General features: G+C 36.3%; 1 protein-coding gene across 5 annotated transcripts in view; it reads right to left on the bottom strand.

The window, feature by feature from the left end:
- Nucleotides 1-16,734, bottom strand: part of LOC145688193 (F-BAR domain only protein 2) — a 274,258-nt gene that overhangs the window by 53,484 nt on the left and 204,040 nt on the right. The window lies entirely within an intron of this gene.

Here is a 16,734-nt window from a genome sequence, read left to right as displayed (position 1 = left end):
TTGTAGACAGTATCTTCTGAAGACTGGTAAATTTGTCTTCGTTTTACTTTCAAGACCTTCATTTCCCTTCCTTTTCCACTTGTTTCTGTCTACTTACCTGAGGTGAGTATATCTAACCAAGTGAAAAAAGAACTTCAGGCACTTTTGGATATTGATATTTTTAATAGTAATAATAGCAATAGGACTTACCCTACAACTTGGCTTTCGAAGCCTGTGAGTTTTTAGAGGAGCTAACTACTGGGAAAAATACATTTTTGAATCACTGTAATATATAAATTATGATATAAAAAATTGAATGTAACTACGTGTGCCCGATCATCACGGCCAAATTACAAAGTCAAATGAAATGACTTTTGGTATATAGTTAGGCCTTAATCCAAACTAGGATGTTATATCGCTTTCATTATAATACATATCCTAAGGAGGTAGTCGGATCCGAATTTTTGCGAAACAAATTGAGTATCTCGCAAGCTGTTAAACTTACGGAGCTGAAATTCAGTGTATTAACTCTTTATTGAAAATAAACAGAATGTATCCTAGCATTTCTTAAAATTCTCCTTTATGGGGGGGGACTTTCTATATATGGAAAATTGGTAGTGAGTTGGTTTGTAAAAATGACCGAGAACGATAGATATTAGTTGAGAAAAAAATTCAGAAACAAAAAATACACTGCTTCGCTTCATATATCCATTGCTTTCTACTATAATAAGTTGCTGAAACTTATGTTTATAATATGGAGCGTATACAGTACAGGGCAATCAACCTATATAGTGGTGAGAAAAATAGACATGAAATTTGTACTGTAAGCTTAATTACACGGAAATTTTAAGTTTGGATTGTACGCATAATTATATGGAATTTCTTTCGCTTTACGTTGGTCTATTTACCTTGATTTGGGACTTTCAAATTTCATCCTTTTTTCCACTGAAAAGTATCAATAATTCTACAAGGAAATAATTATACTATGATAATAAAATTGAAATTCATCGTAATCTGGCCCATGACAAACAGCAGTGTGGTAATTGAAGGGAGGAAATTTCCAGGCACCTCTGAATACCTCCCAGGAACCTTGTTCCCTTTTGCTTTATCAGTTCATCAGGCTTTAATTGATAATTTATGCATAAGATTCCCTATCGAAGGTATGGTAGATGAAGTTTCTGTTCTGCATGAGTCGACATTGGTAACTGACATGGTCGATATGGAAAAGATGTTGTATGGTAATAGAGAGGTGATACCTCTTGTGGAGTATTTTAAAACTGACCGAGAAAAATCGTTATCAGACTTAAGTCTAAGAAGGAGATTGTCGATGAGGAGTTGCAGAAATGTCTACGTTGGATGGAAATATTATCAATTTCCACGACAGAGTGCGAACGGGGATTTCCCCTTATGAATTTACAGATGACCGATATTAGAATTAGATTAAGTGCTCAAACATTGTCTAACTTACTGTTCATCAATGTTAATGGACCACCGTTAGACAAGCCAAAAGTAGACGAGCTAGTTATTTCTTGACTGAAGGATGGACATCATTCCGCTGCGGATGATTTACCACGAAAAAGTTCTGGAGGCCAACAGGAAAGAAACCCGATTCAGATTTGGTTTAAGGTGGCAAATTACGAGTTATGGAAAATGTATACTTGTATTACTAATGGCTTATTTGTGTTACTCAACTTTGTACCTAATTTTTAATGTCTCTTCTTTGCTTTTTATAAACTAGAAGGTAAACTGCTTTGAATAAATATTCATAATAATTGCAATTTTGCATATTTGTAACTTAAATTTAACGTGGTGTTTTTGTGATTACACAAATTACAATTATGAGCATACTTTATGGAGATGCTCTCAGAGAGGGTACCCGACCACCTTTATACGCTATGAAAAACTGATTTTCAAGTCTTCTGTATGAAAAATACTGTGAACTGAAATATCATAACCTTTTCCATATTGTACAGGGGTATTTTCCTCTAAATAGAAGTTTCTTTTGGAATGCGTTGAGAAATTAACACTTGCAAGAATACTCTCCTAGCACAAGTATACGCCTTTGTCTACAAGTTACAACGTGCACTTGAAGCCGATCCGTGAGATTGTGTTAAAAATGGCAAGTGGCAGTGATGTTCGGAGGCGAAAATGTGTGAACAATCCAAACTCACTCTATTATATATGTGGTCATTATACAATTAAAGGTCAGAAGCGAAATATTACGCCGTTTATAAAAAGCTTGTACTTGGCATATTTACCCATGAAGTTAGGTGATCAGGACAAGAATTTCGCATATTGTGTGTAAAACGTGTGTAGAAAACCTGCGGTTTTGGTACAAAGGGTTGTTGTCTTCAATGCCATTTGGAATCCCAATGCCCTGGCAGTAACTAAGAAATCATGTTGACGGCTGATATTTTTATGTATGTAAAAAGTCCGGCTTCAATACGAAAAACAAAAAGCACATTTTGTATCCGAGCCTTCCATCAGCCATAACCCCCGTACCAAACGGACACGATATTCCTGTCCCATAACCACCAATACAGTTACCAGAGTGTGTCTTCGTCATCTTCAAGTGCGGAGGATGGTTATGATGATACCTTTATACCGCTTGTTGAAGATAAAACTCCAGGTCTTTATAATCAGTGTGACTTAAATGATTTGGTGCGTGACCTAAGCCTCACTAAAGAAAAGTGTGAACTTTTAGGATCAAGATTAAAAGAGAGAAATCTTTTACTTCCTGGGAAAAATTCATATTGTTACAGAAATCGGGAGGAAGAATTTAGGCAGTTTTTTGTTCAAAAGAACTTGTGTTTTGCTGTGATATCCCTGGCTTGATTCGTCGTCTTGTAATTATCTACCAAGCAAAGGACTGGTGTCTATTGATTCGAGTAAAAGAAGTCTCAAAAGTATTCTGCACAATGGGAATAAAGTTGCTACAGTGCCAGTCGTCCATTTAACATTTCTTCGTGAAAACTATCGCAATTTATGTATGGTTTTGAAGAAACTGAAGTACAATGAACAAAGATGGCTACTGTGCTGTGATTTAAAAGTGTGCGGTATCCTTGTTCCCGTGTTTTCTGTGTGAGTGGGACTCTCGGGATAAGGATAGACACTGGTTAGTTTCTGAATGGCTCAAGAGGATACAGTTCGTGCCAGGAGCATAAAACACTGAAAATCGTCCATTATTTGATCCTAAAAATGTGTTATTACCCCCTTTACATATGGAACTGGAAATTATGAAGTAGTCCTTGCTTTTGGTACCTGTCAGAAATTTCCAGGACTGTTGGATGTTAAAATTAAGGAGAGTTTTTGACGGCGCCAAATTTGGAAGCTTATGAAGGGTCCTACATTCACTAAGACGATGAGCGAAACACAGCTTCAGGCATGGCAATCATTCAAGGATATTTCCAGCAAATTTCTGGGTAATGTTAAATATGACAAATGCCAAGAGATGATCGAAACCATGCTGTACAACTTTCAGAAATTAGGTTGCCACATGAGTTTAAAATTACATTTTCTTCACAGTCATCTGGACAATTAAATCGGTGAGTAGAAAAAGGAGAATATTCCCCAACACGTTACATTTGAAAAACGAAAAGTAAAACTGCTTACCGGAAATACCAATGCTTACGTAAAATATCTGTATGGGAGATTTGTAGCGTATGTTAAGACCTTTCATTTCTCAAAATTCCAAAAACGTAATGGAATTGGATATTTAGTTATAGAGCAATTGTTATCGTGGAACGTTATCCTTTATTTTTGAAATGTTCTCTTTTTTCTTCTCACCGATTCAATTTTCCTGCAAATTTAGGAGTATTCCACAAGGAACATGGCAATGGGTTTTATCAAGACATAAAAGAAATGGAACGAAGATATCAGGGGCGATGGGACGTCTCCATGATGTCAGATTACTGTTGGTGTCTAGTGCGAGATAACTCAGGAGCACAAACGCAAATCAACATAGTATTCATTCACATCAAAGCGCAGCAAAAATAGTATTCTTATAGAGAGATTCATGCTTTCTAGCAATGAGCATGTTACATTAAGTAACGCTTTTTTGTATATTCGTTACAATTTGATCATGTTCTATTCACATTCCAGATATTGTCCATTATGATGAACCTTGTGTTGAAATTAAAACAGTATAAAAATGATTTCATATAGTAGCAAACTGTATATGACAGGCAATATTATAATGTACTTGTGGTGAGATTTATACCTTTCACAAATGAAACTTACATAGTGTTTTATATATTCGTCGCAATTTGATCATGTCCCATTCAAATTACACATATTGTCTACTAAGTGTGTTCTATCGAAATAACAGTATAATTTTTTTGTTTGCAAATAGCAAAAAAAAAAAAAAAACTACGAGATAGGCAAAAACGGTTTTGATATTTGAAATTAGCACACCTAAATTAGGTTAAACCACATCCTCAATGTTTTGCCGGAGAAAAAGTTTTATTTCGCAGGCCGGTGTTATCAATATTTTGAATCAGAACTATTGAATATAAAAGTCCCGGAACAAGTGCAATTGATGGAACTGCGTAGGATGATAGAGTGCAACCAAAATCAATTTTACCATCAAGAAGCCAGTCCAGCTTGCAATTTGAAAAATTATCCTGAGGAAAAAAATCTTCAGTTAGACACAACGTGATCGGGATGATAAAAGAATAACTTTTGATTATGAAGAGTCAATTGGGTGTAATGAAGCGAATACTATAAATAAAATATCGGTGGATATGGCTATGGCTTCAACTTCCAACTGCAACTTAAAACCTGAAGGGACATGTGGATTGGTTGGTCCTGATATTGAAAAACCTAAAAAGGATGGCGAATGTCAGCTGTCGCCTGAAATTAAAGACTAATGTGGAACATAGAGAAAACAATTCATTTGGTTTGAAGGATGTTGGTTCAAATCCAGAACAGAAGAAAAGAACGAATATAAAATCTTCAGTGGAATTACAGAACAAGAGGATTTTAGAAGATTCTGTTGATTGTGCTAAAACGGCAAAATGGGAAATCCAGCTAATCCCAAACTCTCAACAAAACTTCGAATAAGGAATCACCAAAGGAAAATTTAAAGTATGGTGATTCTGAGGCATCGTATGCTGATTTGGAACTTGCTGAAAATTTCCACAGGTTGATTAAGTGAAACAAAGTATATTTCCGAGGGAGTGATAAATCTTGATGATGAATTAGATCGATTTGAACAAGTGAAAACCATAAAGACGTAAGGGTGAAAAACCAATATTTCCCTATGAGAAATTGTTTTATCGGGATCCAGATGTAATATCTTTCATCGAATCAACTAAAAAGAATTATTCAGATGTGATTTCAGATAGGTTGTATTAAAGATATTGGTTGTATTAAAGATTTGGAGAATTTACCTAAAAGTGAAACCATTTAAGCAAAATCCTTTCCTGGTCCCCCAAAACAAAGAGGTTTTTGATGAGAAGATTGAGAAATTGATCCGCCAAGATATTCTCGTTGAAGTAGATTATTTTAATTTTCCTAGCAGCTGTCTTCTCGTTAAAAAATAAATCATATAGGATTGTAGGAAATTAAATTAAGGTCAATGGAGTAATCGTGAATGATGTGATTCATTTCCCCAACCCGGAAGCTTGTATGACAGGTTTGGAAGATAAAACTGTGCATTCGAAAATCGATTTAAATAAAGCTTACCACCAGATTTATCTGCATATAGATTAACGAGACTTTACCACTATTGTAACTCGTAAAGGATAGTATCAATATACGAGAATTCCAGTTGGTATAAAAACGGGAAGTAATGTTTTGGTAAGAGCTATGCAAAAGGTGGTCGGAGGTTTGGAAAGTAAGATGTTAATACTTATTTCGATGATGTGTTAATTTCTTCGAATAGCGTAGAACACAAAAAGACTATTGGGAAAGTGTTGAAATGCTTCAAGAAGTATAATAAAACTATCTCGCCGGATAAATGTGTTCTTTTGTAAGAAAAACTATTTAGGGTATACTATAGGTGGGGATCAAATGGGAATCTACCCGACGAGAGTAGCAGGTATTAAGAATTATTCCCTCCTCCTAGGAACAGGAGAGGTCTTACGAAAATTCTAGGTTTATTCAGCTTTTATGCTAAATGCTCTTACGAAATCCAAGAGATTCTCAGACCGCTTAGTTTTTTAATGTCGGTCAACACTAAATTTGTATGGACTTCTGAACACGAAAATATTCTTGATAAATGGAATAATATTTTGGTAGACAAAGTTGTTCTGAAAACTAAGGATCTTAGTAAGCGGTAGGGATACGCACGATTCGAAATATAAGCCTGTCTTGATAAAATGTTGTCTCGACTCGAAAATATGTCTCAACTCGACTCGAATTCGAGACGTCTCGAAATTCGAGTCGAGACAATGTATAAGAGTTAAAATATGTGCACACATTATGAACATTATAACTACCTACCTAATTGTCAGTATCTACACGTTCGGCATGGATAACAATGGCCTCGGCGTCTCGGCATGAACGCAATGATCCTTCGTAGGTCACTGGAAGGTAGGTCCTTGGTAGGTCACCTAATTCCCGTAAATTCCGGGGAGAGGCGATGCGCTCTGACGTCACGTTCAATCACATCTTTGAGGTGTTCGATTGAGTTCAGATCCGGCGAGCTGAGGGACCAGCATATTACTTGCAACTCGCCCCTCGTGTTCCTCGAACCACTCCATCACACTCCTGGCTTGTGACATGTTGGATTATCTTGTCGAAAAATGCCACTTCCGTTGGGAACATGGTCGTCATGAAGGGGTGTACGTAGTCTGCAAGCAGTGTGTGATACGCCTCGGTCATCATGGTGCCTTGCTTGAGCTCCACTAGACACATGGATGCTCACGTGAATGTTACCCAGAGCATAATTAAGCCGCCGCCAGCTTTTTTACGTTCCACAGTACAGGTATCAAGGAGCTGTTCAATGAACAATCCATATTTCTTTAATGTTGGGAACCAAAACCATAACTTCTGTATGGAGTTTATTGTTTTATAGTTTAGCGTTTACAAAACTCCTTTTAAAACTACGTATCTGTAGGAGTGAAAGGTACCTATCTGTAGTAGTTCATGGCATACAAAGAGCCCATTTATTGTAATATACTATGTAACATAGTCTCGTATCATAGTATGTGATGTACAAAGATGTTATATTGTAAGGTTCCGCATGTCTTCGCACCAGGCTGTAGCCATGTGTTTATTACATGTGTTTGCAGTAAATACAGCGCAGACGATAGTACCGAAGAGGAGTCGCCCATCATCGCAACAATGTACTACGGCCATTACTATCAATGAACTAATATATAAATACTAATTGTAACCACCAGAGCCTCGACAGCCTCTCCTTTGACGGAGATGAAGTATTGTTTACGGATCCTTCTTAGGTTAGAGGACAAACTGTTAATACTTCAACTTTAACTTTATCTGTGTGATAGTGTTGTATATAGTGTTTCATAAGTGACCACTGCTTTTAACTTTGTGTTCAAGTGTTTCAGTGCTTTTACAGTGCTGCTTCCAATATGCGAATTCCAAACAATGGCAAAAATAATCTTGTGGCTTACTTTTTTCTACGCCACGGGGGTGAGAGTCCGCATGCCTTCACACCAAGATGTAGCCATGTGTTTATTACACGTGTTTGCAGTAAATAAATACAGCGCAGACGAGAGTACCGAAGAGGAGTCGCCCACCATCGCCAACAGTCCACAAGACTGAGATCAACGAAGGTAGCCGACATTTTCGGATAAAAGACTGCAGCACACCTCAATAATCTTCAATCTCTCCAGGTTGATCAAACCACCAAAGCCCTAAGGCGCTTGGCCATTGGGTTCATTTTCTCTCTCTCATGACGCCCGGTCACCCAGAGACACCTAATCATACTTTCATTCCCTCTCACGACGCCTGGTCAAAGAGAGTAACCTCACCTACAAAGCCCTACGACGCCTGGGCATTGGGCTCCTTACTTTACCTATATATTAGAGAAATCTATTGTAATATACTTTTGTACACAAGATCTTTTTATAATAAAAGGTAATGGGAAAGTTCAACCTCCCGTGAACGATAATTGCTCTACCCTATATAGAAAGAATTTTACAATATGCGCAACTCGTGATATACTGAAACACATTAAAGCCTCAAAATAGTTCGGGAAGCAAATTATCAACAAGTTATGTAGCCCTATTCCGTTCATGCGAAAGAAAACATAATAATTATAACTATGCTAAATTACTATAGACTGGTAACTGCTCATTCAGAGAATTTATAAAGTTCAATTTATCACAAGTTTTATACAAACTAGGTAATCAAATATTATTATAACTATTTGATGAACAATCAAATATCACATTAATTAAGTTCTGATTGACTGAATTGAGCTGAAAATTAAATATTGATCTCGAATGATTAAAGTAATAAATGCTGGAATTGCTTTCAAGGCTGTTTTTGAGCGAATACTTTCTTCAAAATAATATTAAAAATTATAGAAAGATTTTCGAGACATTCGAATTGAGATTTTTACGAGCAGTCTCGTCTCTACTCGACTCGAATTTTACAGTGTTTCTCGACTCGAATTCGAGATTTGTCTCGACTTTTGCGCATTCCTAGTAAGCGTTTCTTTGTGAATCTTGACGGGAGTGATAAGAGCAACGCTGGATGTATTTCGCAGGAAAACAGTAAGGGAGACCTTCAACCAACAGCTTTTTATAATAAGAATCTTTCAGAGGCCGACAAGCATCGCAGCATATGTGAAATCGAGTTTATTAGCGTAGTGAAAACCATTTCCAAGTTTTGCTATTATATACGAAATGAAATGAAATTTTTGTTTTACGTCCCACGGTTATGCCGGTTAGGCTAAAAGAGACGGTGATGAGAGATGAATAAAATGGTGGAATGAGGGAAGTGGGACGAAACGGGAGAACCCCGAGAAAACCCACATACACGGTGTTTGTCCACCACAAAGTTCACTTGGCAGGAGCAGGGTTTGTTGCCATTATATAGTTAAGGTGTTTGATGTGCTTACAGATAACAAGGTCCTCACATTGATTTTTAGTAATTCAAAACGTTTATTGAAGTATGGTCTGCTAGTTGAAACTCTTTACCAGTTTGAATTTGAAATCAAACATATCAGGTCTGGTGAAAATCTGGTTGCGGATATCTGAAGAAGAGTTCATGATCCATTTGAGTTTAGTGTTATCGATGATCCCGTTGGTTTGGTGGCGGTTAAGAGAAACCTTCAGTTTGTACATTCTTGGAGATTGCCATTAATCAAAGAATCTATTGACTTATTGCGGGGAGAAAATCCTGATTAAAAGATTATTATTGACAAAATAAAAAGGGGATAATCGTGACTTGGATATATTATTTCTAACAAGATCCTACTGAAAACGACAAATTCTGATCTAAATCCATATAAAATAATTATTCCTAAGGATTTGAGACGGGTTAATACTACTACGACGATAAAATAATTGGTGGGCATGCTGGAACACATAAAACCATAAAAAAATAATGAAACAATTCACATAGGAAAAGATGGCAGAATATATTGGGCAATACTTAAAATCTTATGACAGATGTCAGCCGTCTAAAGATAGCCGAAGAAAAATAAGATTACTTATTTCAAATTATTCTAAAAGAATTAATTCCCACTGGAGGTTTCATGTAATTGGGACCCTACCGAGTTGTGAGCGCTTTAAATACATCCTAATAGGCGTGGACAATCGTTTTGTTGTTTTAGAGAAATAGAACTTTGAGCTCCTCTGTTGCTGATAAAATGGTGTATATTTTTAGCACCTTAGGATTCCCAGAAGCTATTTCCACGGATAATGCTTCGAGCTTTCTGAGTATTTCTCTGTTTCTTTTTGGACTTGGAATAAATAATATTGGGCTTAGTCCGTATCATCCAGAAGGGAATACAGCTGAACGATTTATAAATACCCTTAAATCGTCTCTCAGGTATTATTTTTCTGAAAACGGCATTTTTGGTCATCACTACTTCCTGATTTCTAGTATATGTTAAATATTAGTGAGCATGCGGGTCTAAAGATGTATTCTATCTAGGATTTCTTAGGACATCCGAATTACGCTATATTAGAGTGCCGATGGAACAGAGTTGGCACGCATTTCGCTAGTAAATCTACTCAAGATTTATGGAAGGCAGCCTTGGAGAAAATGGAGAAATGTTAGAATCTGAGAAAGAGGATAATGATGCAGAGGAGAGAGCTAATTATAAACATAGGAGATGAAATGTTGCTCCGTTCCCATGTGAAATCATCTTTGAACAATAAAATAGCAAAATCCTTGAAATGACAAATGGCATAAGAGTTGTAGCCAGAAGGTTTTTAACGCCTAATACGGTTCTAGTTTCAGGTGACAGTAATTCAGTTAACTCTTACCGACGTAGTCCCGTGTCGGAGGTTATATGGCGAACCTAGACATTAGCAGAATTACTATCGTCTAAAAACATCAAATTCTGAACATTTTTTCAAAAATGTGAAGAAATACTGAGATGTGAATATATATATATATATATATATATATATATATATATATATATATATATATATATATATAGACACTATTATTATATTTGTATTTGGTAACGTATAATAAGATTTTCATATATATTTTGAAGTTTTTCAATTTTAAATAACTTATGAATTCTGTCTACTGTTATTATCATTATTGTTTGTTGTAATTATTTATTTATTCTTAATGTAATTACTTAACTTTCTTTGTTGCATGTACAGTTATTAATTGTTTGAATTTTTCTTGATGTTTAACCGACAATAAAAATTCTATTCATGAATCTTTTAAAGCGTGCCAGTGGATGTATCGACCACGTTACATGTCCAGTTAGTGCCGATAGCATATATGCATTTTGCACGGGAAGAACTGATCATTTAAAAAATATTGTAAATACCTGGCTTGAAATTATTTAATACTTATTTTGATGTAATTTCTTCTTGAGAGTATTGCCTGTTGTTTAGAGTTGTAATAAAAAGAAATAAGTAGGGAAGTGTGAGGTTGTGTAGTAATTGCTTATTTCAAAAGGCAAGTTTTCCATCTTTAGGTCGTCTTCTCGTGCGTTGAAATGGTGCTAATCTTGAATTTCTACTCCACCACTCTCCTTAATATTTTTTCCTTTGAAACTTATTTGATAAGTTACCGGAATTGAAAAATTGTTAATCCAATGGCTGCTAAACCTCTCCTATAGGATTTATTTGCTAACGATTTTGTGTACAAGATAGTTGAACATTGGAACACCGATAAAGATTTTGCCTCAGTGGAGCTGTTGCATCCCGGTATTGTCTCAAAAAGTCTAGTCTGCAGGATTTTTGGGTGGGAGATCGAGATAAAATTTTCTTTATTTTGATAGTCTCGATTTCTCCTGCCTGGTCTGACGGATAGTGGCGCTTACAATATATATATATATATATTAAAAATTCCTACAACATTACTATTTAACCTAGTATAATGGTTCAAACGTCATATTACGCGCCATTTCTAACGGTACCACACACATATATTCATATCATATTACTGAACTAGGAAATTCGGGAAAACCGGAATTTTTTGAAAAAATGTCATCCACTCGGAACATTTGCGTCCCTCGGGCTGGAGGCTGCGTTCACATAGATCTCAAAATACAGGAATACCATAAGTTGCACATAGTCCGTATGTAAAACTTCTATCTGATATTTTGAAAACTAAGGATGGGAAAAATTTTTGAAATTACCCTTAAGAAAAAAAAATTCATGCCTCACCGCACCCCACTTGACGCCGCCAAGTTTGTCATGCGGTTCCAAACACATCTGTGGTGTTCTTTGGTCTATGCGTGACGACCAAAAAAACCGGGTTCAATACGTATCATATGACCATAATAATTATAACATTACTTCATGGTACAGAATCGTACCATAAAGCCCAAAAGGATTAAACTCTTATAGATTCACCAACGAACCATAAGTTTTCACTTTCACTTTTACTTGGCAGAAAAAATACATGGCCTATATTCAGATCACATCACATCTATGAAACCATGACAAAAAATGATTAACTTAATAATTCTTTTTTGACACTGTCCGATTACTTAATTGACACTTCATGTCCCAACGGAGAGCTGGCGTTAATCAATTTTCATAGTATCCACAATCTCAGAGAAAAATCTCAGATCTTGAAAAATATTACAAACGTGTTCATAAGTTTGTTTGCAAGTCTTACCACCAACATCACACTGCATGTTCAGTTTCTGAACTAGCTTTTCATTTATCAACCTCATGTGACGTACGATGGTATTACTATTATTATTGTGATTAATGTGCTATCTAAAAGAATAACGAAAACGTATTAAAAATAAAAAATTAACTTATTTTCGGTTGCAGAGTCCGAATCTGCAATAAAAATTGAGTGTTTCTATTTAAAATTTTGGGGAGATTAGGACAACTTCATTTTATGTTAGTTCAATAGATCTTTTAAAATTATTGGACACATATTTAAATTGGAAATGTATATCTCGGGATACTTAGTTTCAGCATCAGGTGACGTACGATGATATTCACTTCTTGCGATTACAGCGCCATCTAGGAAGATAGCGAAAAGTCAAGTAAAATTTATATATTTCGTTCGCGGAATCCGAATCTTCAACAAAAATAGGGAGTTTCTATTTAAAATTTTTAAGTTGACCTCCGGGGCCATATGATTGTACCCCTGGAGGAACTTCTTGTTTACAGAATTTCAAAGGCCCCTGACATGGGTACAATGTTGTGTAACTAGATTTGTCACATATTTTGTCATTTCGGAAATATTTTAGATCGCAGAGTTAGGTAACATACGTACGATGATATTCATTTTTTGCGAATACAATGCCATCTAGTAAGATAACGAAAAAGTACTTCAAGTAAAATTTCCTTATTTTAAGTCGCAATATACGAATCTTCAATAAAAAAGGTGGTTTCTATTTTAAATTTTCAAGTTGGCCCCGGGGCCATATGACGGGACCCCTGAGGGCACTTGGTGTTCACAATTTTATAGTCCCCTGACATGGGTACATTTCTGCATAACTAGATTTGAGTTAATTTTGAGCTTAACGTCCCTTTCAGCAGCGACGCTATAGGAGACGGCACCAACTGATTAACGTGGAATCCGAACCACATGAGCTCCCGCCTGGAATCGAACCCTAGTCTCCCGGTTAAAGGTGCGTATGCTAACCGCATAGACACGAAGAAGCTCCGTAAATAGATTTTTTACATTTTTTGTCATTTCGGAAATATTTTAGGTTGTAGAGTTAGGTGACGTGCGTACGATGATATTCATTTGTTTGTGATTACAGCTCAATTTCATAGAATAACGGAAAAGTACTTTAAGTAAAATTTGCTTATTTTGGTTGCAGAATTCGAATTTGCAATAAAAATAGAGGATTTCCATTTAGAATTTTCACGTTGGCCCCCGGGGCCCTATGATGGGACTCCTGAGGGCACTTATTGTTCACAAAACTTTATATGTCCCTGACATGGGTACACTGTTCGTTAACTAGATTTGTCACATTTTTTTTGCCATTTCGCAAATATTTTAGGATGCAGAGTTAGGTTACGTACGTACGATGATATTCATTTTTTGTGATTACAGCGCCATCTAGTAAGATAACGGAAAAGTATTTCCTGTAAAATTTGCTTATTTTCGTTCGTAGAATTCGAATCTACAATAAAAATAGGGGGTTTCCATTTAAAATTTTCAAGCTTGCTCGCGGGGCCCTATGATGGGAACCCTGGGGCACTTGCTGTTCACAGAATTTTATAGGCCCCTGACACGAGTACATTGTTAGTAACTAGATTTGAGTTAATTTTGAGTTTAACGTCCCTTTCAACAGCGAGGATATAGGAGAAGGGACCTACTGATTAACGTGGAATCCGAATCACATGAGCTCCTGCCTGGAATCGAACCCGTCTTTCTCAGGCCAAAGGCGCGTACGCTAACCGCTTAGCCACGAAGGAGCTCCGTAAATAGATTTTTTACATTTTCTGTCATTTCGGAAATATTTTACGTGAGAGGTGACGTGCGTACGATGATATTCACTTTTTTGCTATTACAGCGCCATCTAGTAGAATAATGAAAAAATACTTCAAGTAAAATTTGCTTATTTTCGGTCGCAGAATTTGAATCTACAAAAAAATAGTGGGTTTTTATTTAAAATTTTCAGATGGTCCGCCGGGGCCCTGGTGGCCGTTGGTGTTCACAGATTTTTAAAGGTTCTTGCAATATCTTTGCAATTCATGCTGTGAAGAAATTCGGAAAATTTACAATGCGGATGTATATCTCTCACTTCCGCTAACATTCGAAATCGAATATAGCAGATCCATCTAGCGAGAGAACAGAGGCAACAGTTGAATGTTGTCATTACCGCAAACATGGCGGACACATGTGAATTGCGTATGAACGTGTCAGCGTTAAAGAAAGTGGATCCTTATGTGAATGATTTAGTAGCAACTGTGCGACACGTTGCTTTATATACATTTAATACGGAGGTAAATGAGTGGGAAAGAACAGACGTTCAAGGTCCATTGTTTGTGTATAGTCGCAATGGTGAACCCTATCATGGGATTGTTATTATGAATAGGCTAAATACGAACAATTTGGTGGAACCCGTTACGTGCGGACTTAAAATGCAAGTTCAAGAACCATTTTTGTTGTACTGTAATGAAAGGTATTGCATATGCTGTATCTGGTTTTATGTTAAGGACGAGTGTACTCGGATAGCATCGATACTTGATAGTTTAGTAAAGGACCTAGGTAACAAGAAAAGAACAAGTAACATGGTAAGACCGAAAGGTGTTAACGTAGACATAATTACAATGTTAAGTAAAGCACAAGGTGATTATACACTGAAAAATTCCCAGGGAAAAGATCACGGAACACAAACGTGTAGCGACCTATCCAAATCAGGCAGTGTAGTGCAAACTTCGGAGAATGTAAAGAAGAAATACTGCAGGCTGTAATGGATTTTTTTGCTACAGCTAGCTCTACACATTTTCCTGTGGACTGTGAACATAAAGGACTGAAGCAACCTATGGTAGGTCCTGCAGTGTAATTATCGGTCATGTGCCTGAAGCAGTAATGCCAAAAAGTTTGTTGTGGGCACCATTATGTAGTGAATCTTACTCAACCTCCATTAATGCCTCCTGTTATGGTTACGTCGTCGAAAGAAGAGAATGAACCAAAACCTTCGAATGTTCACCGAAGTAGTGTACACTCCAACTCAATAGGTTTGTCACGCTTACATTGTACAGCCTAGTTTGGATGCATTGGTACCGGAATTAACGCCTCTTACGAAAGATCAGTTACTGCAGGCATTTAGATGCTTAATGCGGAATGATCCAGACTTTGTAATGAGGCTTCACGAGGCATATGTTAAATCATTTAATGAAAACTTGTTAAAAAAAAAAAAAAAAAAAGACATGAGAAACAGGTATGGAACTTTCGTGTTCGATTAGTTACGATCAGAATAAATAATATATTTTAACTTACTTTGTGTAAATATTACTTACACATCTGAGTTTCTGGCCTAGATTGTTTTGTACATTGTAGGAAAATACATTTTGACTGAAAATATCAACATGTTCGTAGTTTTTATGTTGATATTGCACAATAGGCCTATGTTACTTGTATCTGGGAAATTGTTTTATACATATTATTGGTTATTCAGCGCAAAATTAATTGTATGAGGTAAAACTGCTGTGAATACTAAATTGTATTTCATCCCTATGACGCTATGAAGCATGCTTAAATGGTGTATGATTAAATATTAAGTTTTATGTGGATAATAATTGAACAGGCATCTTGCTTGCTATGTCAGGAAGCACGCTATTTTTGCTTTAAAATGCATGGTAGCTTTCGTGTATTTTTTTGTTTTTGTAGAGAATAAAACGTAAATAATTTCATAGTTACAAGTTGCACCTGCTAATGTTGAACACATTAAAATCTGAAAAATTTGGTATAGAAAAGTTACGTAAGTACAAGGCTGATTTAAGTGCGACTAGAGTTTCAATTTCTTACGAGTTTCGCTTCGTACAAATTAGTATATATATAAACCTTGATATGTTTTTGAACTTCGCAGGAAGTTAAATGACCGAAATCTTGCTTTGCATACAGCATTGAGTAGTAAATAAAACCTCTCTTAAGTACACGACTAGTTGATGTGGGCGTGGGTTCGGTTCATTACATTTTGTAAGATTTAGATGTAAAATTGAATGCTTTACATGAAAAGACATAATTATAAGGAACCCATTTCAGCAGGCGACAAAATTAAATACAATGTTATTCAGCTGTACTTCAGGTTTGCAAGTGTAGGGTTACTAGTGTAAAATCATTACAAGTGCTTTACGATGGATAAAATAGTGAGTACATATGAAAGATGACACTATTACATGCTATTTTCCACCGGCGGTGTACTTTTGCAGTGTACACAAGCTGTATTTTGTTTACAAGTGGAGCGTTACTACTGTGAAACCATGACAAGTACTATTGAAACTCGTACCATTGCGAAGACCCACTTCTTGTAAGTACCGTCGCTTATGCGTATACCCACTATCACTGACGCGTCTACTACCTTCGGACACATCCCCGCGCGTGTTCACCAGCTTCGCCCTACTGTGACTCGGTTGGATAGCATTCATGCTTTTTTTGCAGTATAGTTGTTATGCTACATTCGGAAGCCGCATTTATACACAAACCGTAAAATAATTT

Source organism: Thermobia domestica, chromosome 6 (genome assembly GCF_964235325.1).
Source record: "Thermobia domestica chromosome 6, izTheDome1.hap1.1, whole genome shotgun sequence".
NCBI lineage: Eukaryota > Metazoa > Arthropoda > Insecta > Zygentoma > Lepismatidae > Thermobia > Thermobia domestica.
This window is presented reverse-complemented; position numbering and strand designations above follow the sequence as displayed.